Here is a 27,869-nt window from a genome sequence, read left to right on the forward strand (position 1 = left end):
CTGAAATTAGATAAAAATGAAATACAACTGATTTTTTTTAGACTTTCCAAAGAAGGCATCTGATTTTTCTGTTTGAAATTTGAGTTCTTTCCCAGAATTTGCCACAAACACTCATATTTATTATATTGACTGTCTTGAACTTTGGATGCATAATGCTATTTTGGTTCTTGGGAACTCATGAAGATGAAGTTCTCAGAGAACATTAGAGAAACTAATGAGACAGATGCTTTCTGTGGGTTCAGGTATTGAAGATGTTATAGGGTCAAATGAAAGGTGTATTCAATGTATCAAGCTCAAGGTGTCTCAATTCATACGTTGTCATTCATTTTTTTCTTTGAAAAAATCCTGTAAGAAACCATCATTACATTCATGACACAAGTTTGCAAAAGACCCAATTGTAAGATGAGTGGAGAAAGAGAGGCTGATACTGATCAGGACATCTTTGAAGGGCTTAAGAATAAGGCAAGACTGAGTCTACTGTTGTATATGTGTGTGTGTGTGTGTGTGTGTGTATTTGCAGACACAATGATAAAATAACCAGCCAGGCACTGAGAAATTGACTACTATAGAAGTTTATAGAAATAAGAAGCCTAACAAAAAGGAAAACAGAGAGCAAGTCACTAGTGTCAGCCACTCTTGTAGAAGATGTGGGCTCAGTTTCCTGGTGCCAATTTCTGGGAAAGTCACTTAGCATGAATAGCGTTTTTTTTTTTTCAGTGTTTCTATACCAGCTTCATGACCCTATACTTTATGGTTCTACGAGGTGACGCACCTAGAGATAGTCTGCTACATGTAACTCCTGGACAGGTCTCATCATATTCATAGTAATATGCAAATTATGTTGTACATTGAATCACAAGACTTCTGTTTTTTTTTAAAGGTTTATTTATTTTTATCACAAAGTCAAATATACAGAGAGGAGGAGAGACAGAGAGGAAGATCTTCCATCTGATGTCTCACTCCCCAAGTGAGCCGCAACGGCCGGTGCTGCGCCAATCCGAAGCCAGGAACCAGGAACCTCCTCCGGGTCTCCCACGCAGGTGCAGGGTCCCAAGGCTTTGGGTCGTCCTCTACTGCATTCCCAGGCCACAAGTAAGGAGCTGGATGGGAAGTGGAGCTGCTGGCGCCCATATGGGGTCCCGGGGTGTTCAAGGTGAGGACTTTAGCTGCTAGGCCACACTGACGGGCCTGAACACTTCTGTTTTTAAACAATTATCATTATCTCCAAGGGATCCCCAATGCCTGATAGTTTCATGAATGCATTACAAGATGTTTGAATTTCTACACATAAAATATAAAAATATCACTGTATGCATTGTTCATGTCATAGCCCTGTATGATGTGATGTGAAAGCTGGTTGTCACGGGCATTTGAAATCCTCTTAAAACATAAAAACATTGACAATTGTTATCAAAAGATTAATTGACACAAACTAGAGTCACTTGATTTTTTTTATTAAGATACGTTTATTTATTTGGAAGTCAGAATTACAGAGATTGAGATGCAGAGCTAGAGGTAGAAAGAGATATTGATCCTGTCTTTCATCCCGTGGCTCGTTCTCCAAATGGCTGATACAGCCAGGGATGGACTAACAAAAGCCAGGAGCCAGGAGCCTCATCCAGGTCTCCCACATGGATGCAGAGGCACAAGTACTGGGACATTTTCTACTGCTATCTCATGTATGAACAGGGAACTGGATAGGAAGTGGAGTAGACAAGACATGATCCCAAAGCTGCAGGAAGCGCTTTAACATTATGACACAGATCCAACCCTGTGTTACTAGGTTTTAGCTTTGCAACTTGCTTAGAACTCCTATAGCAATCTTAAAAGGGGAGAAGAGAGCATTTAAATTTCAAAATTCTGTGCCAAAACAGTCAAGGTTAGAGTAAGGTTGCGCTACAGCTTATATATTAGCATTGTGAAAAACTATGATCAAGTTAATTACAATTAAATTATAGTGGAACCATCTAGATGGAGGTATGATAGCCATTTTAATGAGTTCCATTAAACGTAGCAAAAATGATTAAACTGTTTTTGAAACAGGCCCAATAGCTTTTGTAAAAAAAAAAATCTATTGTGCACACTTCTCTCATGTCCCCATTGATAAAACTATAGTACACAGTTCTTAGACTGTATACTCTGGAAATAACTGCCTCCACTCTCACCCTAGTTACCCTGTGGTAAGTCCTGAAATGAACCAGTGCTCTGTATGGATGTGAGTTTACAACAGTTGTCCAACTTTAAAGTACAAGGAGAACACTGAAGCAAAGGGAAGGTTGAAGGCAGAGCTGCATAGCTCTTTCCCAATTTTTGGGAACTCTTCTAAATGTTGGAATATTTTAAAGTCTTTTTATATTTATGTAGTTGTATTTTTATTATCATATTCATTAATAAAAGAGATAACAACAGATGACAACATGGGAATTCAGCAATGCTTTGTAGGCAGAGTTGGCACATAGAAGAGTCCCAGCATTTCAAAAGGACATCTGTGTGAACAATTATTTTTTTATTTTTTTAAGGATTTATTTCATTGATCATTTGAAAGGCAGATTTTGTTGAGAGACAGATCTTCCATCCTCTGGCTCACTCCTCAAATGGCCACATGGCCAGAGTTGAACCTATCCGTAAAAAGGATCCAGGAGCTTCTTTTTGATCTCCCACATGGATGCAGGGACCCAAGGTCTTAGGCCATCCTCCATTGCTTTCCCAGGCCATTAGCAGAGAGTTATATCACAAGCAGAACAGCAGGGACACAAACCAGCACCCATATGGGGTGGCAGATGGAGTGTTATTCTGATATGCCACTATGCTGGTGCCAAAGCTCTTTATTTTTCAGTCAGTTTCAGAGATAAATCTTGGCCAAGAATGAATCCAAGTTGTAGTATCATCTATGAATTATCTTACATGGAAATTGAAAAAATGATTCCAAAGCTTTCAGTTTGCCCACTCTTAATAGTTGAATATACATTTCTCTTTTAAAAATTTATGTATTTGACACACACCCCAATAACAACTAGGCCTTGGCTGGATGAAAGCCAGGAACTGAGGGATCAATGCAGCCTTCCTCACAAAGGGCAGGAACACGAATGCTTGTACTATCACAATTGCCTCTTGGGCTAACCACCGGCAGCGATTTGGAATCAGGATCCAGAGTTGAGCTTGAAACTTAAATACTGCAAACTGAGACACAAGCATCTTGAATAGTACCTAACTGCCGGGCTGAATACCTTTCACTAACCTATAGATAAAATGTGTATTGTTAATGTACGTTCTGTGCATATTCCTGCCTATGCTCTTTCCAATCCCTTGAGATACTTAAGCACTACCATAGGAATTTGAAGTACAAAGTAGGCATATCCAGTAATGGCAATTTTATGGAGACGATGAATATTGGGAGAAATAAGAAAATTCAAGAAGTAACTGGTTGCCACATGAGTGGATGCATATTATCTACATTGAAAATGTGTTTAACACCTCCCCCAGGCAAGGCTATGTAGAATATTAAGTCAATTCTGAAGTCACTTATAATTTCTTGCCACATACCTCCATGCAATTGTCCATTTTCTGACCCAGTGGCTTTGCCCCAGAGTTAAACATGGTAGAAAGACCTGCGTTCCATCTTGTTTGCTGTTTATTGCTCCTTTCCACACCCAGCTCAGATAAGGATCTTGGTGTGTAAAAGGCAGGAACTTTTAGCTGGTAGGCTACCGTGCTGGGCCCCCATCCAATTCCTTGACGAACACAGTCATTTTCCTCAAGTTTGAGTCAGAGCATGTAATGGTCTGACGACCATCCTTTCTGAAAATGCGCAGTGTCTCAGGCTAAAGACCTAGTTGCCCAAATTGCATTCCTTGAGGCAACTCCCCATTAGCATCATTTGGAAGCATCATTACTGGCCTCTGCTTGATAAACCCACAGGAGAGAAAATCTTCCACTGAAGATATCTTGGAGGGCTTGCTTTATTTTTTGAAATTCATGGCTTGGTCTCAGTCCGGACATCTACTCTTCAGCCTGATCTCTCCACTATTCCAAAATATGCCTTCCCAAAGCACACATATAGACCATGAAGCCAACAAAAGCAAAGAAGCAATAACTGTGTAATCTCCTCAAGTTTTGCATGTGTATGTCGGCTTAGCAGATTATATCTTGAACTGCACTTTACGTATGTCTTCTTGGAACATCCTCAGATTATTTTTAAAATCTTTGAAAAACATTATTCTTATTGATTTTCTGAAAGGTCTACATTATCTAATCTTACAAATGTTGTGGACACGTTATCCTGATCTTGTTCCTTATGTAGTACCTATGTGACCTAATACTGCCTGTATGTTATACATATTTTAAAAAGCAAGGTTCTGGGCCCGGTACAATAGCCTAGTGACCAAAGTCCTCACCTTATATGTGCCAGGATCCCACATGGGTGCTGGTTCTATCCTGGCTGCTCCACTTTCTGTCCAGCTCTATGCTTGTGGTCTGGGAAATCAGAGGAGAATGGCCCAAAGCCTTTAGACCCTCTACCCATGTGGGAGATGTAGAAGAAGCTCCTAACGCCTTCTGGCCATTGTGGCCACTTGGGGCGTTAAACAGCACTTGGAAGATCTTCCTGTCTGTGTCTCCTTCTCTTTGTAAATCTGTCTTTCAAAAAAAAAACAAAAACAAAAACAAATAAATGTTTAAAAAAAATAAAAAGCAAAGTTCTTCTTTCCATTTTTCTTCAATTTCACTTTTATATGAACAGAAAACTCATTTTTCAGGAGATAATTTTCCAGTTTGGGAATTATTTAAGCCCCTTGCTGTTCCACTAACTATATATTTCCTCTTGCTTTGTGGGCAATTTGCTGCTCATTAGCACCCTAACAGTTGGTGAGCACAGAAGACAGGAACAGCAGTTAATTTTGCTCTTTGCTGGAAACAGAAATAGAAGATTTGGGGGATTCAGCATTAAAATTAATACCTTAAATAAGATTTAAAATTGGTCTGTAGGACGATGAGTCTCCTGAGTCACAAAAGAATGGAGTTAACAATTATTGCCAAACACTTGGCCAGTATAACTAATAAAGGAGAGAAAAAATGTTCTGTCCTTAATATAGGAAGATACTATTGCTGTTAGATTAGTAAGAATCCATTCATATTTGAATAGCCTGAATTCAAGTCTTTCTTCTTCTATGATTAGCTTACATGATTGTGATAAGACCGAAACTATAGTCTTTTTTCTCTCTTCTGGAAAATGTATGTTTCATAGTATTCCTGCCTTGAAAAGACATCATGTCTGGGAAAATATTTTAAATGCTGTAAGGACCATTTCTGTCATTTTATTATTACTATCATTATGAATGTAATTGAATGGGTTATATTCATTAATTTATACTTTCTTATTTAGTTCTCATGAAAGGTAGTTTCCTGATGATTATACTTATACTCTATAATGATGAAACAATTAATTCTTTGATAATCTAGTTAGTGATAGATGATTGTAAGCAAGACTTCAACCCAAAATGTCTAGTTAACTGAGGTGTAACCCAAACCAGGAAAATAACATTTGGCCAAGTACAGCAGAGTTATGCCTTGTATATGGGATGGTTTGCTTTGTTGATTGTCTGTTTTCTGTGATTGGAGTTGGAATCCCCAATGAGGTAAAGGTTTTTCCTTCTGTTTCAGTTTTGAAAGTGAGACTAGATCAAGTGGGCAGTTACAGAAGAAGAGAACAGAGTTGAAGACAAAAGTATAATTATTATTTAAAGAGCTTGTAGTATGATAAAGCTATGATGAAATGAGGATTGGCTAAACAGAAGAGGCGACATAGAAGGTATATGACACTGCAATTAACACATTATGAACGTGTACAATTGGCTGATGACTTGCTTTCTTTGTACCTTAGTGTGAGACAACAGAAAAGTCTCTCTGCAACTTTTTTCAAATTAATGAATTAATATTTTAGAAAGTTTTCAAAGCTAGGATAAGATTGAAAAGTATAAAAGATTGTATTATGTACCTGCCCATGTTTCTGTTGCTTGGGTATTCATGAAATTAGAATTTTTAAAAATATATTTTAAGCTTCTGTAAAATCTGTATTAATAATTGAGTCTACAATGTGAAACTGCATGTCTGAAGCAGTGTTTGTCTTTGCAGATGTATAATGTGAAATGACTGCATATGGTTTGCATGTGTGTCCAGTATGAGTGGATAGATGAAGACAGGAGGGAAGACATGATGAGCTAAAATATGAATGATGAGAAAATAAAGATCAGACAAGCAGGAAAATCACAGAAGTTGTCAGTCAGGAAGCACTGGGCAACTCTATGATAGCCAAAGATTTAGAAATGCATATGCCAATAAAAAACAAATCTTTTGGATAATCCAGTGAACTCCTAACTCTAAGCTTAGCAACAGAAGAACACCATTTTGATTGGAACGTAGATTTTGAATTTGGGGTCTAGGTAAAAAGCATCTTGCTTTGGCTAATAAAATGACTCAAGGCACTAAGATGAGTATAAACCCAATGGTTTAAACTCAAAATGTTGACAGACTTTTTTCCAAATCATGAGATTGTAGGAAAAATTTTAATTTCTTATATTTCTCTGTGCCTACTATATTTCATAAGTTGAAATAATTTATCAATCGGCAAAGCTCAACAAAATCACTTTAGAAAATCATTTTAATTCACAGATTTGCTTATGTGCAATCTGCTCTGGAAATTTTGATTGCTAGATAACATGGGATTCCACATAAATATGCTGTTTAGTAAAAGTATAAGGATGGTTGACACCATCCTCCTTCTCCCAGGACCCAAACCGGCTCATACTATGCTTGTGTTTTAAAACAGCTTGCAGATAGCAGCCTGGAAAGGAACTAGAAAGGCAAGAAAGGATCTGAGCCATAATATACTCTTCTCCTGGGTTCTCTTTCCTCTTTTCCTCCTGCGTTATTCTTCCTTTTGTGATTAATCAGTTTAAAAAAAAGGGCAGAACAGAGAAAGAGAAACACAGATGACGTGAAAGCATTCACCCACTGGTTCACTCCCTAAATGCCTACAGTGACTGGACTAGGCCAGACTGAAGCTGAACACAAGAAGTCAATCCATTTCTCCTAGGACCTGAGCGATTGCCTGTTGTTTCCCAGGAAGCTGGAGTCAACCAGATTCCAGGCACTGTGAAAATGACATGTGAATGTCCTACGTAGTGTTTTAACTGCTTTGCAGAGTGTTAGTCTCACTTTATCATCTTTCCTCCTGGATTCTATTAGATGGCTCATGTCGGCTATTTCAAAAACAGTTCCAAAGCTACTGGGAACAGTGGGAATGAAACTTCATTTCTTTCAAAGTTACTTAGCTAAGACAAAGATGAACTTTGTAAAAGAAAGAAAAAACTTCACCAAGAAGCAAAAAGAGAAAAACAACACAGACGTTTAGAAATAGACATGCTCCAAAGCATGCCTTCTGTCTTAATCCTTAAGTCAGATCTTGGCATATTCCAGTTACCCAAACAAATTCTGCATTGTTGGTGAGACTGTAAGAAATGTTACGATGTTGGCAAATCTTGACTATTTTGTTTTGTGAACTGTGTTTTTGCCCTCTGAGGAATTTATCTTTTCTTAAAACATAATTAAAGATCTCCAGTATCTGTTATTATGGACAGTAGGGTGATACATCAATTAAAAAAAAACTGTATGCTATGATCTTCAAAGAATCTAGCAAGGAATCCAGTAGAACTTATTTTTGCAAATTTTGACTTATTAAAGCACATTAAGATAACTTTAATCCATCTTGACTAATAGTAACATGTGACCTCTATATTTGAAATACCAGAGGGAATATGTAAACTCTTACTTAATTTCCCCAACTGAAGTCCAGGTATAGAATGGCCTGATGGGAGCTGTCCAGGGACTTTGCCTTAGCTAATTTTCCTGTCCGTGCCTCTGGCAATGCTGATATTTGAACAACTGTCCAATTGCAGGGAGGTCGTTATCTTTTCCCTCCTCCTCCTCTTGTTTGTTGTATTTTTTCATCTTTGGAATTCCTCAGGTTCTAGAGGAATCACCTCTCTCCTAGCAAACAGAGAAGTCCTTCAGAACTTCCTTGCCTTTGATAATTTTCATGGACTTGTCTTCTGAGGATATGTAGGACCTGGGAGTCCTGCACAATTATCCCATGCCCTTGAATCATTTCTGGATTGTGTAGCATGCCTTTAATGCACTATGGAGTTTTATTGGTAATATTCCACTTTAAATAGTCCCATAGGCAATTTCTTAGCCCTGACCCTGGTAGCAGGATGGCAGGCACCATGTCCTTGGGGTCTGTATCATCTCACCAGCATCTTCCTCTGGTGAAAACCAGACTTTAGACCTCTTGTTTAAACGTTTGTTCTCTTTTCATGTTGCCATCATGCTTTGGAATGATATCTCCTAGACCTGGTTAACCCACAAAGAAGTGCGACAACATGAGCTCTGAGTTCCATGAATAACCCAGCATGTCCTTTAACTCTTCTGGGAAGAGAATGCAGTGGTTCTTCACATTGTACAGAGAGGCAGAGGGGAAGCAGGAATGAGAGGGGCTGGTATCAGTGCTTGGAACACCTCTGCATCCCCTCCACTGCCTGATCCATCACCGACCAACCTTTTTCTCTATCAGTTGTGCTTTGTCACCTAAGAGAACCATGAATACAACACAAGCATCAGAGAAGTCATGTCAAGTGGAAGGGGCAGAGAGAGAGAGAGAGAGCGCACGCTACAGGATGTGGAGGGTAAGCTCTTGGGCACAAAGATAGGGTGTGTCTTAACAGGTGAATCTTGATCTCTGGAACTAGGTTCTACTCATTCACAAAAAATTCAGTTCTGTATCAGCCTGAGTCTAGCTTGCTGTGGTAACATTTGTTGAACCCTGAAATAGGTTGCCAACATGAAAGGTTTCCGGTCTTTTTTAAATGTCACGATCCTGCATCATACCCACAGACCACACAACTTCTCCAGAGGCTTTCGAGTGTTTTAAGTGTGTGCAGATTCTATTTTGGTTAATTGTATTGTTTCCCACCTTTCATCTAAAACTGTCCATCAGCATTCAACCTGCCAGGGTTCCGGGAACATGTAAGACCTTGATAAAGATCATGTATTCCCACCAATTAGGCAACAAACCATTTTGCCTCTGGCGAGGAATTCCATACACATTTTGTCAGGAGGAAATATCAGAAGAGATTCCTCCACCCCCATCAGAACTTAGGTTGATTCACTAAAGGCCTGAGAATTCTCCAGCCAGAAAATCAGGTCTTGTAGGAGAACTTCAGCCTGGAAGGCAGCTGAATGTTTTCTCCAAGAAACAGGAGGAGGGGGCGCCTGCAGGGAGCGGAGGTGGAAAGAACCTATCAGCGTCTATTCAGATTCAACATTTGCAGTGTTTGTAAATCTAAACTTGGGAGTGTCCTACTGTATCACTGGAGGCCCCTCAAGGGGACACTTATTTGGGGTTTGGTGATGGTCGAAATGGGGGGACTCTGTAAAACTTTTGAACTTGGCACAGCATGTCACCTGCAGTGTTAAGACCTGGAACTGAAAGCTCTTTTGGTGGTGATGGGAAGGGGGGGCCTACATCAGCAAGAGCTACTCTTTACTGTGTCCTTGTGTCTCCAGCGCGTGCTAAGGAAGCCATGCAGCTTGAATTTCTCTAAGGTTCTAACTAGAGATCACGCGTCCAACGGGGCATTTCTAGGAATAGTAGTGCAAGGACACAGAAAGCCCTCAGTGCAGAAATGAGATTTTACAGGAGTAGGTGAGACCACTGTACAGGATTTTGTTAAAGAGATGCAGAGGTTTTTGAGGACATGGGACCCACATTTCCCAACCCCCTGGCACCTGCAGGGCATATCTGTGCTGCCCTTGAAATGAAACTAGGGAAGGCCGGCTCAGGAGGAGCTAGCAGAGCAGGGGCGGTTCCGCGGTTGTGGCTGGCAGTCTGGGGGACAGCCGCCCGGTGGCAGGGTCCTGGGGCCTGAGATAACCCGGGTGTGGGGAGGGCGGGGCTCCTGCCTGCCTCCCTGGTAGTGCGGCTGAGTCTTCTGAAGCTGCCAGTTGCCAAATGAAACCTGAAACCGGGCTGTGTCTGAGGGTTGGCCTCCCTCAGTTGTCCCAGCCTCTTGTACTGTATATTTACACATTCACACACAATCACTCTTTCTAACTTCTGGGACGACTCTTTGCGCAACTGCTCGCATTTCTCAAGTGTATGTGGCAACTCAGCCCAGCTCCTGGTGCAAACCCGCAGGGCTCCGAGCGAGGGCTGTGGAGAACAGGGGAGCTGTCAAGACTGTAGCAGAGACCCGCAAAGAGCTAGGTGCGGGGGACTGAGGGAAGCATTCTCCCAACCCCTGACTTTCCTGGGCCTCCACAGCTCTCCGGGCCGCAGCAGTCTGCTTCCTCCAAATCCGGCGCCGCTGCGGGGCAACGGAGTGAATGGAGCTCAGTACTTGCCCTGTTGGTGAGAAGTGAAAGAGCCGTGCGCCCCGGTTTCTCTTCCTCTTCTCTGGGCTGGTGCCCAGAGCCTTGTCCTTCGGAGCAGCTGCTGTCCCGTGGTCGGGGTGCACTGGCGACAGGGTAAGTGTTGAGGCTGCGGGGTTGGGACGAGCACTGAGCGCTGAACAGTGGCGAAGGGTGGCGTGCAGTAGCTTTGCGCCAGGGGAGAAGGTTGCTGGGGGCAAGCTAGGCTCGTAGGAATCCTGGGCCGGTGCAGCGTGTGTGCATACGTGTGTGTGTGTGTGTGTGTGTGTGTGTCTGCGAGCTCAAGCGTGGTTGGAAACACAGCAAGCTGCTTGCGTTTCTGACATTAAAAAACAGCTGAGATTATTGAAAAGTCTTGATGCAACACAGTTTCCTCTCTCCCTCCCAATTTGTTTCCTCTAGTATCTTTAAAGAACTTTCTAGATGACAAACATACAGAGGTTTTTAGAATAAGCATTTGTGTGTGTGTGTGTGTGTACTCAAGTGTTGGGGAAATCTTTTAAGTCTTTCAAGCTTTTAAAGCTGTTACAAACGTTCTTCATATGTATATGAAGAAAAAAAATATTTTTAAGAAAAAGAGCAACATTTTGAGAAAGTATCTAGTTTAAGGATAAACATGTAATATGTTCTGATTAAAAATACTTCAGATGGCATATCCTGTTTAGGTCCCCAAATAGAAGGCGTATAATATTTCTCTGAATTCCTTTGAGATACTGAGTTTTCACTATCAACTGTATCAGAAAGCCCAAAATGTCTTGCTGTCAATATCTATTTTAAAGCATTTCAGCTATCATCTCCAAACATTTTTGTCCCTGTCGTATTTTATGCTACTTATTTTCATGGTCTTCCAAGCCATCAATATTTCATGTGCTTCTAGAAAAAGAATATAACTAAATAAAGGTGGGTATTTGCAACATAAAAGTTGAAAGGGCTTGCTTTCCTATAGGTAAAGCAATATGTGTTAGTGCGTCTACTTGTTTAAGACAAATTAATTGAGACCTGAGGATATTTACAATAGGGTTTAAAAGCTTTACTCAATTAGGGGGAAGAATATGGACAGATTAACCACAAGGGAACTGGTCCCAGATTCTAACTAGAACCCTGGACCAAGGGCAGACAGGCGTGTTAGTGTGAGTATTGACCTGGGCAGTGGAAAACATAAAACACATCGCATTAATGTATTGGAAAAAGGTGACACATAAGTGTTAAGCTACATTAAACTTGTCATAAGCTCACTCCCCGTTTTAAATTTCTTGACCCTTCATTTTTCTTTGGGGTATTTTAACTTGTAAGAGAGTCTAGAAGCTCCCTGTTTTATCTTGCTGAGCTGCCTGGTCTTCAGATAGCAGGTCTGTTGTCTTCAGAGCCTTGGCTGAGCTGCAGACTGGATATTGACAAAACTTGAAACTCAATAATGTCATTCTACTGCTCACAGGAGAAATGTTCTTGGCAGTGGGGCCTTTAAGTGGGAATACAGGATACAGGATGCAGATTTTTCAAATCTGGAAATGAGTGGGAGGCATGTGGTAGGACTACACAATTTAAGGAATAAAAGAGAAGAGACCCCGGGATTCCTTCTGCCTGTGGAAATCTGTTGAAAGTCTGTCCTTGACTGTCATTTATCTCTTATTATACTTTGTTATTTTCTCTCAGAGTTTGGATTGGAGGTCTTCTTTTGGGCTATGCATACCATGAATCTGAACTGTTTGTTTAATACAGACCCTGACAGCCAGTGGGAAAGAATTGGTTTCTCCAGAGGAAAAACTCTGCTGCTGAAGAAATTATTCTCGGAATGCACCCATCCTGACAGGAACATAGATTTAAATATAAGAGTGTTCTTGGCAGCGTTCCTCAGTGACCTCCTCAGATGTTCTGTTTGAGATGGTAGTGGCCAATGGATGGTCTCAGGGCTTCCATGGATTCTGGTTTTATTTACTGTGGGATCTTGGACTCTGGCGGGGGTTGGGGGAAGGGTGAGGAATGTGCAGCAGGTGGTCATGAGAAGCTTGCATCTGATTGCTTTGCTGTCTCAGCCAGTGACAAGAAGTGTTGAACAGCAGTGCCCTGAACAGTTTCACAGTGACCTACTGGCCCATCAAACTCTTTTCTTTCTGGCAGTGTTAGTATCCTTGTTGACTTTCCAGGGTTGAAAGAGGAAATGTGGCAACAAAGTTTCAACTGTACATTTTGGTTTTTATTCTTGTATGTATGCTGCTATAGTGTCTTGGTTTCCTGCAGTTCTTTTCCTGAAGAGGGCGCCCTCTATGAATTGAGCTTGTGTCATGCTGATGCCTTATTTCATGCTATGTGCGAGTTGTGTTGAAAGTAAGTGGGTGTTGAGGACAAACAAGGTGAAGGAGATGGAGCCTAGTGACTCAATTGGTCACATGCAGGTGCAGAGGCAGACAATAACAAGAAGCAGAGGTGTTCAAGTTGGAGGAAAAAAAAGGCATAAGAGGGTATACAATAAAGGCTGTTTTGTTCCCCGATGGTTATGGCTAAAGCATTGTTTTTTTTTTTTTTTTCCAAATGGAGAAAGCTATTGAAAAATAAAATTGTGAGTGATCAATTTAGCCCTTAAATTAATGGTCCTCATGTGACAGCTACAGACTCATCTTGAGTCTCACAATTGTAACCATCTTTCTTGACTATGTGAACTGTAACTTTACAAGGTTTCATCAGCTAAGTAAAATCACATGGAAATGGAGGCATTATTGTGATGACGAGTTGAAGATTTTGTTTTCAGAGATTATTGTGCCCATGTGTGTTTTCAAGCAGTGTCTATCCTCTGCTGTGAAATGCTACAATTGATCTTTATGAAGTCCAGACGGGGTTGTATAAACCCTTTGTTCTAAAACTTTTCTTGAATCCCAGAGATCTACAGTGCTCACTTTGAACTCCTTAGAGCTTCCTCTTCCTGTTCAGGGACTGCTCACTGATCACACTTCTCAACACTTATTCATGGCTTCACTCATCTGGAATGCCCACTGCCTGGAAAGTCCCAGTTGACTCTTGGTGTCCCACTTAAGATGGAACTTTCTGTGGGAAAATTTAACCAATTCCATACAGGAAGAATTGGTCGTTTTATTGTGTTGGCTGTCATGGTGAGTTTTAACAGGATTTGAATAATATTTTTTCTCTTCTGTTTTATTTTTAGTTTTATGATACAATTCCATCAGTTCTGGGATTTCTCCTATCACCTCCCCCAAATTTCCTCCCCCAACATATTTTTCCCCCATATCATTATAATAGTATAATACTTCATAAGCAGTCATAAGTCCATCATTCTGTTATTTAAGTGTGTCCTGATATTGCCGGTACAGGCCATGGCAGAAAGTCCAGCATCCTATTGTCAAAATATATCCAACAATATCATTGGGAGTCCGTTTTTGATTTGGAAATAGAAATGCATACTGCTTTGTATCTTCACAATTGGATATGATAGTCTCTATTACACAATCACTATACATTCCCTTAATTGAGAAGCCCTGAAACAGAATTAACAACAGGAGTAAAGATAAAACAAAAGATTTACAGCACTATGGAGTCAAGTGGACATGCTGCTGAATAACCAAGGTGTCAATGAAGAAATGACAAAGAAAACACAGAAGCTTCTTGAGTAAAATTATGCTACAGTGTGATATATGACTCAGTGAAGAATTTAATAAGGGAAAAGAAAAAATTTTGAAGAAATGAAAATAAAAACAAAAACAGCAAAACTCATGGGGACTGTAGCAAAAACAGTATTGAAATATCCATTGATCTTATAACATACACGAAGGTTGCCTTATATCAGAGAATAAATGGTATTTGTCCTTTTGGGATTGACTTATTTCACTCAGAATAATGGTCTTTAGTTGGGACCATTTGGTGATAAAGGGTAGAATTTCATTCTTTTTAATGGCTAGTTAGTATTCGTGAAGTAGATCTACTGCAGTTTCTTTAACCACTCCTCTATGGACAGGTATCTGGAGTTGATGGAGTCATCATTTTCTTTTGGAAATCAAAAAATGCATTCTAACCTGGAGATAACCAAAACATTTTTAGCACACATTTGTTTTCTACAATTGCACTTTGTAGTGCACTTTATCAAATCTATAACCAATCAAGTCCCAATGGGAGGTCCTGGATTTGACTGTGATGGCTAATAATGATATTATATTTGGAGATATTGCCTATGGAATAAAGAGTATTCTTAATTCATCAAACAAAATTAAAAAAGTATTTTTAGCTATTAGTAGTTTTCTTAAGTTTTACTGTTTGAGGGAAATCATATTGCATTAGGGGAGAACGTGGAAGTGGATAAAGAGGAGGAAATTGAAAAGTACACTTTATTTCTTGTTACTGATTATTATGAAGGAACTTCATGAAGTGGTAAATTAAAACATAAAATAAGTTTGTTTTGTTGTAATTTTTTGAGATTTATTCATCTGAAAGAGAGAGAGAGAGACAGAAGGAGAGGGAAGATTGGGAGACAGAGAGAGGGGGAGAGAGTCTCTGACCTGCTACATCACTTTCCAAGTGTCTGTGACAGTAGTGTCTGGGTCATTCAGATCACAGGAACCAGGAGATTCATCCAGATGTCCTTGTGGGTGGCAGGGCTCAACGTGCTTGTGTACCTGGATTTGAATTGCTTGGATCAGTAACAGGGAGCTGAATTGATATTGGGAGCTAGGTCATAAGTGCAGCAGGTGGGACTCAAATCAGTGTCCATATGTGATGCTGGCATTGTAGGTGACAACTTAACCCACTATTCCACAATGTGGAAAAATGTTCTGAAATCCATTCTTAGAGAAGTATTCAAACAGTTCATGGAAAAATGCCTATATTGAACAATCTGTGCTTCAATTTCAGAATTTTTCCACCAAAGGGATCTTTTTAATTCCATTCTGTACAAGCTTTATGAAGTTTCTTCCCACGATGATTAGTTGAGCAGGATAACAAAGTTTCTTCTTTAAAATATGTCTTTGTCTATAGTTATTTCTGCTATCCAGCATGAACAAAAGGGATTACACTCCATTTGGGTCAAAATACAAATAGGCTCACTTCATTTCCAGAGCAGTGTTATCTTTGGCACTTTGCTGTTTATTGCTGGATAATATTTCCACCGGGAATGCATAATACTTTTATTTCAGGTACTATCTGAAGACTTCATGATCAAGTAACTCTTTATTCAGCAGCTCTGGATACTGCGACTGGAAGAAGAAGCATTGATATGTAATAGTAATAGTCCGATCAGTACCTTCTGCAAAGTATTCAGATTTTCCATCTATATCAAATTCTATGACCAGAAAATTATCTATTCTAATCCCATTGTGGTGCTTTTTGCTTAAATGTCTCTGTTATATTATGCTTTAGCAAGATACTCTAGTTTTTTTGTTCTGCTCTGTTTTTTTTTACTGTTAGCAAATATAACTAAGATAATAGTTTCATGGACTGCATGAAATTATCTTGACAGTTTATGTTGTATATTTCAAAAACCTTTATGTAAAGGTCTCCACAACAGATCCATCTTTCATTTTGCTGGCTGGGATTTCAAAAGCTCTATTTTCTGATTAAGTATTAGTATTTGCTTTGTTAAAAGCGTGGAAGCTAAGAAAACAACATGTTTCTCATACTTTTGCCTATTACACAAGAAGCTCAGAAATTTGATGCTTAAGTCTACCTTCATTCAGGTCTTTTTATGACAAGTTTTGCATTCTTTTAGCTCTACTTTAATGCACTGATAAAACCCAGCCCTTTTAATTGAGTTTAACTAAGTGGCTTATGGAAAAATAAATTGAATTACCTCCACTTGTATTTTGTTATAACTCTGTTAGATATTTAGATAAATATTAATATATTTATTGTGTAGCTTTAATTTATTTTTCCCCAGCACATCTTTTAAAAAATCTTTTATTATTATTATCATTTTATGATACAGTTCCATAGGCCCTGGGATTTCCCTTATACCCTCCCCAATCTCACCTGCCCCCCGAGTTTCCCTATATCATTACTGAAGTATAGTTCCTCATACACAGTCATATGTCCATTATTGTTGGCATGGACAATGTCAGAGATTCCATCATTTATTGTCATATAGTAAAAGTTTCATTGGAAGTCCATCTTTAGTCTAGAAAAAGAGATGCATACTGCATTGTAGCCTCACATCTGGATATGATAGTCTCCATTACACAGTTACTGTACATCCCCTTAAATGAAAAGCCTCAAAACAAAATCAACAACAGGAAGAAAAAAAAAAAGAAATTAACAACACTGTGAAGTTAAATAACAAGCTACTGAATGACTAAAGTGTTGCTGAGGAAATGAAAAAGAAAATGAATAACCTTCTTGAAGAAAATGATGCTACTGTATAATCTATGAGTCACTGAAGAATTTAATCAGAAGAAAGTGCTTTGAAGAGATGAAACTAACAACAACAAAAAAATCAAAATCCATGAGATATAGTTTCCACTGATTTTTGTTGGTGAAATGTGTCTCCTGTAGGCAACAGATGGGTTTTGTTTTTTAATCCAGTCTACTAATCTATGATGTTTGATCTAGCATAAACAATTTACATTCAGGGCTAATACAAATAGGTGATAATTTGGTCCTGTCATTTTAGCAGTGTGTTGTTCATGGTCATCTGTTGTCATTTTACTGGGATGTTCTTTATATTTGCCTTTGGTTTTGGTGAGTGCTATTCCTCTTCTTTTTGTCAAGAGAACATCTTGAAGTATACTTTGTAGGGCAAGTTTGGACGAGGCAAATTCTTTTAACTTTTCTTTACTGTTGAATAATTTTATTTCATTTTCAAAGACAGAGGAAAGCTTTGTGAATGTTATTCTGGGCCGACAACTTTTTTATTTTAGAATCTGGAATATGTCACTCCATTCTCTTCTGACCTGTAGAGTTTCCTGTGAGAGGTATCCTATGAGTTTAACTGGCATTCCTTTATATAATTTTTTCATGTGCATATTTAAGGATCTTTTCCTTATGTTCGAATGAAGAGAGCATAATTATCATGTGTTGTGAAAATCACTTTTGATCAACCCTGTTGGGAGTTTTGTGACCCTCCTGCATGCTGTTGTTCAATTCTTTCTCCAAATTAGGGATATTTTTCCTTATTCTTTCATTGAATACACCTTTAATCCCAGTTTCTCTTTCTGCACTTTCTGGGACTCCGATAAAGCTTGCATTAGGCCTTTAAAAAATGTCTTTTAATTCTTGAGTACTTTCTTTGGCCCGATCCAGCTCTTCTTCCAGCTTTTTGCTTGTTTTACCCTGGTGACAAGAAATATCTTCCAATTCTGAGATTCTTTCTTCAGCTTGTTTCAGTCTATTTTGGAGATATTCTCCACTGTACTTTTATGGTACAGTGTACTTTTTTAAAAAGTTCCACTTTTAATGCACCGATAACGCTGTATTTGCTACATTGTATTCTTCATTTCTAATGTATCAGCTTTCATTTGATTTATTTCCAGGGTGACATATTCCTTGAAGGCCTTGAACACCTGCTTTACATGCTTCTCATTGTTGATAAGAAGCTTTATAACAAATGTTTTGAATTCTGTGTCTCCCATTTTCTCAATGATTTCCTGAGATAACTCTGAGGTTGGCATAGGATTTTGCTTTTTTGCAGGGGAGTTTTCAGTAATATTCATTGTGCCTTTGTCTCCTTTTTTACTCTTGGTCATTGTACTTCTCATTAGCAGATTCTTCTCCTTGGGGCAGGTTTCTAAGCTGTGCCGCCCACAGGTCTACAGTTTGATTTTACTTATTGCAGTTGGTACATGGCTCTTTGTTTGCAGGCAGTTGTGCCACTCCGTCCAGCAAGTTCCAGGTCTGGGTTCTTTTGTTAGATTTCCACCATGGTCTCCATAGCCCTAGCTCATCGCTCACTGCTCTCTACCTCCTGTGACACTGTGCTGAGGCTCCACTGTTGTCTGTACAACCTTTCTCTCACTTCCTGTTGGTGCAGATCCCAGAATTAGGGAGACACCAGGTGTCCTATATAGCTAGGTTGTTGCTGGTGGTAATCTTGCAGGAATCTGTTGGGCTGTTAGTTTTGAGTGCCACATGGACCTATTTTGACCTGTACGGTGCCACAGTCAGTATTATTTTCCTGTGGGACCAATGCAATCCACGGAACTTAGTGAGTTCTCGCGAGCTCAGCACATGCGCAGTTCACTGCTGTCCCTGCAATCCTAAAGCTTTAGCCACAGTGTACAAAATGACACCTGACTTACCACTACTAGAGTTCTTGATCCTCTGGTCATCAGCTCTTAGGGCTACAGGACTTGGATGGAGCCTGTAGGATGCCACGTTGTTGCAGTTCACTGAGTAAGAAATGAGTTCACTCCCAGCTCAGCGTATGCTCAGTTCTTTCCCTCACCTTTTCCTCTTTAAACATAATGGTGCCCGATTTGGCTTTAGAGGGGCGCATTGGGTTGTGAAATCCACCCTGTTCCCTCACTACCCATCTGGGATCTGCCGCTCTGTTTCTGTTCCTGGTCAAATCAAACGGACCAGTAGGATGGACAGGTCTTTGTCTGGGTTCACCTCCCTAGCTCCTAGTGAAGCTTCCTTCCCACCTGGTTGCTGGTGGAGTTCTGGCTGCTGGTGGAGTTCAGATTGCTGTTGGCTGAATGCTGCTGTGGTATCAGTCACTGCAACACCACACTGTTGTTTTCGCTGCTTTTCTGTGTCTGTCAGTCTCTAGGTATCCCTCTGCTATTGTTCTGTCCTCTCATGTTTCCTGGAATGTGCCCTCTCTGCTTCACATTGGCTAATGTTTCTATGTTTAAATGTGTCCTTACCCTATTCCGCCATATTGATTCCCATATCTTATTAAAAAATTTTTAATTTTTTTATTATTTTTAATTTTATGGTACAATTGCATGCTTGATAGCACTAACTGGGGTGTCCTGTGAGAAAAGACTGTCTACCAGGCCAATAACTGCATCAATGTGTAATGATTTGCTCAACTGGACTTTTCTTGTGGGAAGCAAACCTAAAGACTACAGACCATGGATATCTGATGTTCTTTACCTATTACTTAATGCTCAGACACGGGGACAAAAGACACAAGGGCACTGTAAGCAGTGGGTGGAGGTGGAGGAAGGAGAACCTGGCAAGTATAGCCTCGTTTTGGCAACATGGACTCAACTTGGGAAAGCTAAACTGTGACAGCAAAGTTTGATTTATTTGGGAAAGCATGAAAAAGGATGAAAACAAAAATGAAATAAGCACTTGCGATCATCTGTTCAAAGCCAGTGTTTCTTAGGGAAGGAGGATTTTGATTTATAGCATGAACAGCGTATAGGAAAAGATTGGAAGGATGTCTGGCACCTGATAAATATCAATAAAACTCAGTAGTTGTTATGGCTCAGTTAAATGACAAATGGGGTGGTCCTGAGCAATGTGTTTTTAAAACTGTAGATCTTTATCTACCATTGGCTATTACATCCACTAGTGGTTCAAGACCACAATTTCTTTCTGAGTGAAATGGTATACAATATGGTGAAATAGACTGGAATAGAAAAATATCCAGCCTCATGATGTGCAATGAAAGGAAACTGTGGTGTCCATTTCATTTTTGTATGTGTGTATATGTGTACCCATCCTGCATACCGGGTGGAAGTAAATGACATGCTTATTATTATTGATAACAGTGTAGAAATTGTGTTTTAGAAAACTCTGAGACAATAGTTAATAAGTGTGGTGCCAGGACCAAGAGCTCAGTTTTGCCTTATAAAAAAAATTTACTGGGTCCTGTTAGGGACCAACCCTTATGTTTTAGCAGGGCCTCCAATGATTGTACTATATGCTAAGGAACACTTCCAAATACAGTACTCCAGACTGGGGGAAAGTGCTTGTTGATATTATATTGACTGCCTGACATTGTCTGTAGCAATGTTGGGTACACTTAAATAAGAGACTGATGGAATTATGATTCCTTATGAAGTAGTAAAATGGGGAAAATCTGTCAGGGGGTGGGAGTTTGGTGGGGGGAATCCAAGTCTATGTGAAATTGTACCACATAATTCAAAAATTCAAAATAAAAAAATATATTTAAAAAAAGATTCTAGCTATCCAGACCCGGCATAGTAGCCTAGTGGCTGAAGTAATTGCCTTGAACGCGCCAGGATCCCATATGGGCACTGGTTCTAATCCAGGCTACTCCACTTCCCATTCATCTCCCAGCTTGTGGCCTGGGAGAGCAGTCGAGGACAGCCCAAAGCCTTGGGTTCATATACCCACTTGAGGGATCTGCAGGAAGCTCCGGGCTCCTGCTTTTGGATCAGCTCAGCACCTGCTGTTGCAGTCACTTGGGGAGAGAACCAGTGAATGGAAGATCTTCCTCTCTCTCTACTCTGTAAATCTGCCTTTCCATAAACAAAATAAATCGTAAAAAAAAAGAAGATTCTAGCTATCTCCTCAGTACTGTCCAATGTATTTGTAACTCTAAATTTGTGCATTTGTTTCTCTTCACTTTTTTATATTACTTCCAATGCATAGTGATGGGTATTAGTTAACATGTGGAAGCACATTGAGTAGATTCTGAGCTTTCACCTAGAACTCGAATATAAAACCAGCATTCTTTGTGCATAGCTCTCAGTATCTGAACTATTCAATTCAAGAAATTCTAGGATGATAGTCCAGATGCCTAAACAGTTGTAAAATTAAGAATTAAATTAAAAATTTAGTTTAAATACCCAACATTTTATGAAACAAAGAATGAACAGGTTAACAACCCACTTAATGCAATAATAATGCTAACGCTTCAAGAAAATATTTTGGTAAAATGAAAATCAAATTAGTTTATATACTGAGTCTTTTTTATCATCAAAGGAAACAATATGCTTAGGATCTTTATCAACTGTATGCTATTATTTTAGAGAGACCATGTGCTATCGCATTTCTCATAACTATGTTGCATGTGGTAGCACTATGGTTGTCTTTAGCTTATAGTTGGTGTGTATGTTTTCTTTCAGACTTTAGCTTCTGATTTAAGGTTGTTTCAGCATTGAAATGTCTGTGTGGTCAAGTGATAATTTCTGGGCAATTTTTATAAGAATGTGGCTTTATGTGTACTTTTGGCAGAGCTTGAAGGAATAGTTTTGTGGTTTCTTTGAGGCTTTAGGAAACACATTTATCGTGATCAAGTTAGTGTGGCCTTCTGCATCAGATTTCATGTGCCTAAGGGCCAGTTTTCATTAGCTGCAGGTTGATGGTATAGCTGATATCACTGAGAAGACAAAAATGTGAAAAAGCATGGGTGATTTTTGTTGTTGTTGCTATTTTTTATTTATTTTTATTCTATCATCAATAAGACATATAACAGAATGTTATTGAGACTAGGATCAGTTATTTATCAACCCAAGAAACATGCAGATTATTATTCTAATTTTTATATTGAAAAGCACACAAGAAGGAAACATAGTAAAAATTACATGATCCCTGAATCCAAAGCAAATATGCCTTTGTTTCCAAGTTGGTGTCCCTTGCTTGCTATATTAAATTGGGAAACATTCTTTACCAATAGCTGATCCTGAAGATTCAATTAAAACAGTAATAATATTTGGATGGAGGATCATATAGATTGCTTCTTGAACTGCTAATTCCAGTTGCTTCTAGAGTTAAAAGTAATATAAGCAAAAACATCTCATAGCGTGCTTGGTACTTTGTAGCTACCTGATTTGTTAGCGTGGTCATCACTACCATTCGGTGAGACTCAGAAAAGAATTTAACAGTTCTTTCTTCTTCTGGAGAATTAAACAACCAAAAAACAAAACAAAACAAAACAAAACAAAACAAAACAAAACAAAACAAAACATTTTTTTCTGAAGGCTTCATTTGACAATCAAAAAATACCCTAATTGTAGCCCTGTTGATCTCAATTTCTTTTATATTTATTTATTCCTTTTAAATTTAGTGCTTCAGACAGAAAGATGCAGAGAAAGAGGGACAGAAGAAGGGAAATATCCTCATCCATTGATTCACTCCTCAAGTGGAGCCAACAGCCAGAACTGGACTGCCCCGTCAGAGGCAAGGTGCTTCTTTTGGGTCTCCCAGGTCCCAAGACAATTGCCACCCTCTGTTGCAGTCCTAGACATACTAACATGTAGCTAGATCAGAAAGGACACAAAGTGGTGTTCATTTGGATGCCAGCACTGCAGTTAGCAGCTTTATGTGTTACCACTCTTAACCTTGATTTATCAACAAATTTTACTTGTTTTTAGGGATCTCTCAGTGGAACTCTTCCATACATTTTTTATGCACTTATTGAAAGGAACTCACATTTGGCCTTAAGCATCTACTTCAGGAGTTACTATAGTGTGATTTTCCCTTTAGGATTTTTAAGAAATCTGGCATTCGGGGTGAGGAAAGTTTACATGTCAGGAAGTATAAAACATTACCTAGATATCAACAACAATTTACAACATTATGGATGATATTCTGCCAGCTGTGCTTTCCAACCAGAGATGGTCTCCCCAAGAAACTATTGAATTTATCTGGACAGTAAGGTGCCAGACTCTGCATGGTACATGCTTGCAATTAAAGAATCATGATTTGAACTGTAATACTGCAACAAGGTGGAGGAACCCACCATGGGGGGAGTGCTTGGGGGGGTTGGGGGAATCCCAGAACCTATGAAACTGTGTCATAAAATGAAATAAAATAAACAAAAAAACCAGCATAGATTATTTCTTATTCAGTCAACTGCTTCTAAATGTAACATTGGTTCTTTTGGTCTAGAAAACTGCTGTGCCGACTTGTACTGAGTTCAACCCACATTCAAAAGTGAATTTAATATTTTCACTTTATGTTTTGCTGCATTGCTTTTTGGGTGAAAGTTCTGATTATGTAATAAAACAAAAATTGTAAACTCCCTGGAGGGGACGAGTTTGGCATTTTGAGAACTCCTAATGTTGAAAATCAAGAAATATAATAGCTGATTTGTTAAAAAAAAAAAACATTACCTAGAGCATTTTCAAGGGGTCACATAAGATGCACTGGGTTTGCTGCAACCCAAGTGTTTTGATGTTTTTGTTTTTATTTTCATTTCTTCAAAATAGTTGGAAGCTACTGGTCTTCGGAGCCCATGAATCAAGAACACTTTCATCCTCCACAATAAATGATGATTTCTTATTACAAACGAGTTTTCCATCCCCCAAGGCCAAAATCACCTTTACTGAGAAAATGGATAATGAAGTTAGAAGTCTTCAGTCATTTGCATTCAGTATAACTAAGCATTTCTGGTGTTCCACTAAATGCTGTGACTGAAGTATTAAATGCATACATTTGCTATCCATAATAAGAAATTCCATTTACCAGGGCCGAAATGATGGCTTAATAGACTAATCCTCTGTCTTCAAGCACCAGCTTCTTGTGAACATGGGTTCATGTCCCTGCTCCACTCCCCATCCAACTCCCTGCTTGTTGCTGGGAAAGCAGTTGAGCATTGCTCAAGGCCTTGGGGCAATGCACCCATGTGGGAGACCAAGAAGAAGCTCCTGATTCCTGGCTTTGGATCAGCTCAGCTCTGCCCAATGCACTCATTTGGGGAGTTAACCAGTGGATGGAAGATCTTTAACCTGTAAGTCTTCTCTCTGTAAGTCTGCCATTCCACTAAAAATGTGGGAAATTGTAGCATGGGAAAAATAATAATAATAAAAAATTTTAAGGGCAAAGCAAAACTAACCAAAAATTCACAGTTCAGCTTCTTTTTTCTCCAAAGATATATATTTGATCACATACCAGATTTATAGCTTCATATCCATTTTAATTATCAACCTAAACATTTCTCCATGTTTTGATTTTTTTTATCCCTGAGAATTCGTTTTAATTATTATGAGAATGTATCATAGGCTATTCATTTTTTTTTAAAGATTTTTTATTGTCATTGGAAAGCCGGATATACAGAGAGGAGGAGAGATAGAGAGGAAGACCTTCCATCCGATGTTTCACTCCCCAAGTGAGCCGCAACGGGCCGATGCGCGCTGATCTGATGCCGGGAACCAGGAACCTCTTCTGGGTCTCCCACGCGGGTGTAGGGTCCCAAAGCTTTGGGCAGTCCTCGACTGCTTTCCCAGGCCACCAGCAGGGAGCTGGATGGGAAGTGGAGCTGCTGGGATTAGAACCGGCGCCCATATGGGATCCCGGGGCTTTCAAGGCGAGGACTTTAGCCGCTAGGCCACGCCGCCGGGCCCATTCATTTATGTCCTTACTTAACAAATGTTTAAGTGGTCCAATTTACATAAATAATACTAATAAAAAGCACACAAAATAAAACAAATATATATGTATATATATATATATGTATGAAACTAACTAACTAGACTAACTAACCAGTTAGTCTCTGAGCCAGTCCAGTAAGTATTGAAGATGTGAGGGAATGGAGGATGGAGGGAGAAGACTGAGTTTTCAGCAATTGTGTAAATCTTCAACACAGGGAGTTCTTTCTATGCAATGCTTGGATGCTCTGTTTGCCCTCTCATCCCGGACTGTTTCATTTGTAGAGCATTCCAGGCAGTATCCTTCCCTTGCCTTGGAGGCATCTGGGACTGGGGTTTGAAGATGCAGACTGATTGCTTCCTGAAACAGGGCAAGAAAAAGGCTTTGGCTGTATGTGTCCATGGGTCAGCTGGGTGAGACAGCCCCTTGCTCTGGCTCCAGGTGAGCCCTTTCTGCAGCCAAGCTGTGAGGGGTAGAGCAGGCTGTCCCACATACCTTGGCAGACAGCTGTGAAGAATGTAGGATATTGTCTCAGAACCATGGGGTTAGTTCTGTGTCTCCATAGAGAGGACACTAAGTGCTTATGCTTCCATCAGACATTTACTAATGGCTTTTTTGTGTCACACCTGGGACTGTTTTTCAGGCAAGAATAGGACACCAGTGACTCGTGATGGTTAGTACTTATGTGTGCAGCAAATAATACTCTAACCAAATAAATTGTGGTCATAATAGCAGTGCATCTCTTGCTACTCTTTTCTGTTAGTTTGATGTAATAAATAGTATGCAACCTCTTAGAACTGGCCATTAACTAAAATAAAAGTCATGCTAAACTATTTTGTGAATATGACAAGCTATTAGTGTATGATATCATTTTTGAGCTGTGTTACAAAAATGAGACACTAAAATAATTCAGAAAGAGTAAGGGATGTAGAAAGGTCATATTAATATGACCCTGCGGGGAGTGGAAATGGTGGGGAACTGGAGGGAGAGAAGAGGCAAAGCAGAAAGTAAATCTGCGTATCATGGTAAGGTGGAATGTGATGGAATTACTGGTTACATTTCATGTAAGTCTATGATATGCTGACATGTGGTTGGTGATGTTGTTTGTCAAAGCTGACAGGGAACAGAACAGTAATGGGTTAAGAGATTGGAGATTGATCTCTGATGCCAATGTTGACCCATAAATTGAAACTGGAATAATTATGGCTGTACTTATTGATTCGAAAGTAGCTTAGAGAGGGCTCTGATACCAGATTCAATTTTTACCTTAATTGTGAATGCTGATTTGAAATAAAACTACATTTTCTTGAATTGCTAGTTATTGTATCTGCCAATTTCCTGGCATTCCATCTTTAAATTTCCCCACAATTCTCTTTAGAGTATGTTCACTTAAAAGGATGTCTACCTGTCTCTTTGGGGGAAACTATAATTTTGTTAATAAAAGGAAATGAAGCACCATAACTTCCTGACTGTTAAAAACTGTGGGAAAATAGACGGCCATAAACATTTGTTGGGAAGCTTTTGAGAGGTTATTAATCCGGCAGTCCCAGCTGCTTTGGAATGTCACATTAACCTAAGGCAGAGCTCTGAATCTAGACTCCTTATGGTAATTAATGTTGTATAGCTTATTTGAAACTTTTTTGTTTTCCTAAAAAGAGCTTATAGGATGTAGTATTAAAAAATTCTTGATGAATGTACACATTATTCAGGATGTTGTTCACTTGAGAGACTGCCCAGAATGATTTGAAGAATCTCAGAGTTTTAAACTTTTCCTTTTTTAGTTTAAAATAAGTATCCGTCTTTCCTGCAATCTCCTATTTTCCTTCTGTTAATAGGGTTGTTTAATCAACCTGCTATTCAAATAACACTGATTTTTTTTCCACCTGATGTTTGCAAAGATTATTACAAAACTTGGTACCCTAGGTGGATCAAATTTTATTCTCTTGCTTTATTCTTTTGGAAGTTTTGACTAAGTCATATAAGTTATTGAGTGTCTTGTAATCTATCACATGAAAATAATACTTTTTTAGACTAATTTGAAATTGATAATTTTTTAATAATTAATGACTGAGTTTAGATTATAGTTGTTTTATAGTTCATTGATGATAAGGGTGATATTGTTCCATTTAACATAAATCCTCAAGAAAATGATAGTTTTGTTCTGTCTCATTTTCTTTGCTAATTTTTGTGTTTGATTTTAATATCAATTTCAGAATTACGATTACAATATTAAGTGACAGAAAAGTAGTCTCTCAGACCATGAATTGCCACATACCGCTTTGTGACAATGTGTTCATTGGTTTCTGATAAATAATTGAGCTAGGTGTTTCAGCTCGGAAGCACCAGGACCCCAGGGCCTGTTCACACTCCCATGACTGTGTGGAAAACAGGCTCAAAGGAGAGGTTGGGTGCGAACTTAGAGCATGCTGGGGCTTTGGAATCGGTGCTTTCTCTAATCGAAGCTTTGCCCTTTCTCTTGGCCAAGGAAAGATCTCTCAGCATACACTGTTGACAGAGGAGACCGAGACTTGGCTCTGTGTGGAGGACCTTCTGGGTGTCTGCGATGCTCTCACAGAATTAGCCTGAGGCTCCCTTGGAGGTTTCAGCTGCTTCATATTCTGAATTCTAATGAACTTGAAACTATACCAAGCAGGTGACAGCTGTGAGTTAGAGACCCGTCAACAGCCCATTTACTTCTAATTCTAAGTGAGAGGCCCTTTCCTCTTTGAAGTTGAATGCCTAGTTTCTATCTGCTCCAACTACTTTCTTTCCTGTCTCTTTCAGTTTGTCTCCTTTTCTCCTCTCCCCCTTTCTTGTGCTATCTATTGCCTTAGAATTGGGTTATATCAGTTTGCTGTAAGTTCTAAATTACTTATGACCCATTAGATATTTTCATTTTTGTGAGTCAAGATGCTTATCTGATCATCTATCCCCTTCAATTATGCAGTGGTTATTCAAAAATGTAGTGGTTATTTCTGCTCCTTTTCAAGCTTCCCAAGCCACTGTAATTGCTTAAAAGTCTCAAGCAGATAGTTACATAATAATAATTATTAACTCCTCTTTCCTCCTCCCACTCCCATAAAGCTTTTTAGAAATGCAAAGCCAGAGAAGCATGCTAAGTTATTAAACAGAGTTCGTCAAATTGCTAGAGATGTTAACTTCGGTTC

General features: G+C 39.2%; 1 protein-coding gene across 1 annotated transcript in view; it reads left to right on the plus strand.

Annotated features, from left to right (window-relative positions):
* Positions 1-10,082: 10,082 nt before the first annotated feature.
* Positions 10,083-27,869, plus strand: part of ARHGAP24 (Rho GTPase activating protein 24) — a 422,476-nt gene continuing 404,689 nt past the window's right edge. Inside the window, exon 1 of the mRNA XM_004590591.2 lies at positions 10,083-10,578. The gene's annotated coding sequence lies outside the window, so the exon portion shown is untranslated. The remainder of the gene's footprint in view (positions 10,579-27,869) is intronic.

This window comes from Ochotona princeps, chromosome 7 (genome assembly GCF_030435755.1).
Source record: "Ochotona princeps isolate mOchPri1 chromosome 7, mOchPri1.hap1, whole genome shotgun sequence".
Lineage (NCBI taxonomy): Eukaryota > Metazoa > Chordata > Mammalia > Lagomorpha > Ochotonidae > Ochotona > Ochotona princeps.